The sequence below is a fragment of the Chenopodium quinoa genome, unplaced genomic scaffold, assembly GCF_001683475.1.
Source record: "Chenopodium quinoa cultivar QQ74 unplaced genomic scaffold, ASM168347v1, whole genome shotgun sequence".
NCBI classification, from domain to species: Eukaryota; Viridiplantae; Streptophyta; class Magnoliopsida; order Caryophyllales; family Amaranthaceae; genus Chenopodium; species Chenopodium quinoa.
In genome coordinates, this window is record NW_018743979.1 from 2,571,629 (window position 1) to 2,575,614 (window position 3,986).

Here is a 3,986-nt window from a genome sequence, read left to right on the forward strand (position 1 = left end):
AGAATTCAGCAATTGCAAGAGAAAAGAACTATATTTCCATTTTTTTCTCCACTTTTTCCTTTAAACCTAGAATAAGAAAAGGCAACAAGAACCTGACACAAAGTTAGCTGAATGTCACCAGTCCCCGGTGGCATGTCAATCACAAGGTAGTCAAGTTCCCCCCCTACAAAATATGAAACTTGTCATATACTTAATTTTACAACTAACAATAGTAAAGAGCCATTGTCTATAATGTAGTTCAGCAAATTAGATAGATACTTATGGGAAGACTATACGATTCAGTTGTTGCAAGCAGCTGGTTAATTGTCAGCAACATATTTAGATACTTATGGGAAAACTATACCATTCAATTGTAGTAAGCAGTTGATTGATAACTTCGAAAACCATTGGGCCCCGCATAATTGCACGACCTTGCCCAGCAAATCCAAATGATACCAGTTTGACACCCAAGTATTCAGTTGGGATGATGGTTTTCGTCTCTGCAATCTGGACAATTAAATAACAAAAAAAGCAATTCAAATAAGACAGCTAAAAATGAGTTTAAAGGCATTGCTATCACCATTTCTAGTAGCCTGCTCTCTGGTGAAACCATTGTTGGCAAACTGGGACCATAGACATCAGCATCGAAAATACCAACTCTAGCACCCATACCAACAAGAGTATAAGCTAGATTAACAGCAACAATCGATTTCCCTACACCTCCTTGTATATTGCAAGAAAAGTGAACGATGTTAAATAAATTACATCCCAGGAAATAAACCAAATTTTGATATAATAGTAGCCATCATAATTTGTTGAACAAAATGTGTTTCACAGCAACCCAAAATGATAGTCAAGATAGCTGTTAAACAATATATAACAGTATAAATTGATGCTGAAAATGTCACAACACCTAGAAGCTAGAAGCCGAGACTCAATACAATCTTGGGGAAGATTAAATAAGAAGATCATCAATTAAATATGTACTACATTTGAAATTGATAAAATAATAGGATTCATTGGGGAATATTGTCAAACACTTAGTGTGCATCAAAATTTAAGACCAAATTAGTGAAATGCAAGTACCAAAATTGACAAAATCAATCTCTATAACCATTCATAACCTCAGAAATTATAAATAAAAGTTTGAATTACACTATAAAGAACCCTAAATTAACAAATGAAGCAAAATTAAAACAAAAATCAACTAATAAGTACTCAAATAGAAATCGAATAGAAATCGCCAGGGAAAAAATCGAACGGATATTCAACCGAAAATCGCCAAAAATCGCAAAAAAATTGACAAAAACCTTAAGTAATCAAACTAAAATCAAACTTTAATCCACGAAAATCAAACTTTAATCAACGAAAATCAAACTAAAATCAGCGAAAATCAAACTAAAATCAATGAAAATTACCTTGACAAAGAATCAATGAAGTTAGAAGCAAAATTGATGAAGAATCTAAGCAAAGGAAGAGAGCAGTAAGAAGGGAGCACAGAAATTGAAGGAGGAGAGAGAAAAATGGCGCGTCGAATGAAGGAGGAGAGAGAAAACGCGGGAAAATTGTGTTTGAAATTACATTTGATTGGGATAAATTGTAGCCATTGGATGCAATTGATCCAACGGTTGTAATATGTCCTCACATATAATAGGTTCCCACATAAGGGGGGTGGTCTTATATGATCCTATATATATATATGTGTGTGTGTGTGTATGACCAGGTTATAACGAGAACCAATCCTATAATAGGAACTAGGAACTAATCAGAACCGTTGGATTTAATGATGGGCACGCGCTAGATCGACGGCTGGTAGCACTGTCAAACGGTTTGACAGTTCGGGTTTGGTTCGGTTTGAAATCGGTTCGGTATTAAATCGGGTCGGTATTAAATCGGTTTAAGTGTCTCGCGGGTCGGTTTTAGTTCGGTTTAAATATTTATCGGTTCGATTCGGTTTCGGTTTAATCTTGATCGGTTTTAATTCGGTTCGGGTTGTAAACAGTCCGGGTAGTAAACGGTTCGATGCAAACGGGTTGCGGTTTGTTAATGGTTTGGTGTAAACAGTTTTTATCCCGGTTCAAACAGTTTCGGGTTGGAAGCGGTTTCGGGTTGGAAACAGTTCGGTTCTTTTTTGGTTCGGTTTATAACTGGTTCGGTTTTTTTCGGTTCAGTTTATAATTGATCCGGTTCTTTTTTGGTTCAATTTATAACTAGTTCGGTTCTTCTGCGGTTTAACGTTATTCGGATCGGTTCCATTCCGAGTTTACTAAATTACGATTCGGGTCGGTTTTCGGTTTCAAAAAATCAATTGTTTATCGAGTCGTTTGGATTTGGGCAGTTAAATGGTTTTGGTTTGAAATTTGATAGTATTTGCTGGTTAACAAGTTTTATATAAAGTAAAGACTTCATCATTTCATATTTAGGCATCATATTATAAACAAATTCACATTGATTTTATAAATATATATCATGTTCTGTTTTAAGTTTAGTCATATTGATTTTACTAGTGTATTACGAAGTAGATTATAAAAGTAGTGAATTAATGTATTATTGTTTTACAACTAGGTTGTTATATGTTTCTTATTTAATCATTTAAATACTAGTGTCAAAGTCATGATTTGATGAGTTCTTATTAAATGGAAATTTGCAATTTGGTAATTCGATACTTGATTAATCAACAAGACTGATAATTATGGCTCGTTTATCTTTATATATTTTCATGAAATTATGAAGATATTACAAAGTAGTTTGATTTGTGTAATGAAAGAAAACATTAATAATTTATTAACAAGGTAATATTGATTAGTTCAATCGATCGTATGTACACATTAACGCATAGCATCTAACCATCTCATAGTTAAATACTTCGTATGTATTAGTACAAAGTTATAAATTAGTGAACATTATTTTGATTGGATCAATAACTTGAGCTGTTGTTTTAAATTAAATTAGGATCATTGTTCGTGTAGTTTAAGTATAATGATCTACACCATCTCTAACTATTATTTTAATACTCCATCCGTCCCTTTATTTTGTCCCTTTGTCATTTTTGGGGTCAAACTTTGAAAATATTGACCATAAATTACCACTAATCTATAAAACAGTAAAACTTAATTTTGTCACGAGACTCATGAGTCATGACTCATGACTTCATGAGTGATCTTTTTAAATTTGTATCATTATATATTTTATTAATATAACGTTTTTATAATTTTTACTTGTATGAAAATAAAGATATACTACGTAGATGTTTTAATACGCGTCTTGGAGACTGATCCCGATCAAATGAATACACAACACACAAAACATCATCTAATTAGTCTCAACCATAGATCAAAAACAATCTACGGTTAATTTTTTTCTTCCACAACACACACGGATCACCACTCTCAACCATAGATTAAAAACAATCTACGGTTAGCTTTTTTTCCCCACAACACACACGGAAAACCATTCTCAACCATAGATTAAAAAATCAATGGTTAGATTTACATCTCAACCATTTTGATACCCTAATTCCACTTTCACTTTCACGCCTCCTAGTTCTTTCTCTCTCTCATCTCCTCTCAGATCTCACTCATTCATTCACGGCGCCTCTTCGTTTGTCGTCTCTCTCATTCATTTTCAATTCTCCCTAATTCATTCACGGCGCCTTTCGTTCGTTGTTGCTGCTCATCGGTGTTGTTGCTGCTCTAATCCTCGCTTATCAGTGTTGTTGCTGCTCTAAACCTCTCTTTTTTTGTCCAGGTATGATATCTCTCTTCCTCGTACTTCTTGCAACTGATTTAATCTGATTTATGAAGTAGAAGAATTAAAGTTGTAGTTGATTTAATGAGTATATAATTGTATAATTGTAATTTAGTGGTTTACTGTATAACTCTGATTAGTGGTCTATCTTAAGTTAGTTAGTATTTGACGGTTGTATTTCTTGACTGCTTTGCATTATTGTTTGCATATCAATCAAAATGAATCAAGATTAAAGAATTGAACAGGAAAGAGTGAAAGAC

General features: G+C 33.4%; 1 long non-coding RNA gene across 1 annotated transcript; it reads right to left on the reverse strand.

Annotated features, from left to right (window-relative positions):
• Nucleotides 1-389: 389 nt before the first annotated feature.
• On the reverse strand, nt 390-688 carry LOC110690088. Its single transcript, XR_002505002.1, has 2 exons — nt 560-688; nt 390-486 (listed from the first exon to the last, which is right to left on the reverse strand). It is a non-coding gene; the product is annotated as an uncharacterized LOC110690088 (long non-coding RNA).
• Nucleotides 689-3,986: the final 3,298 nt, after the last annotated feature.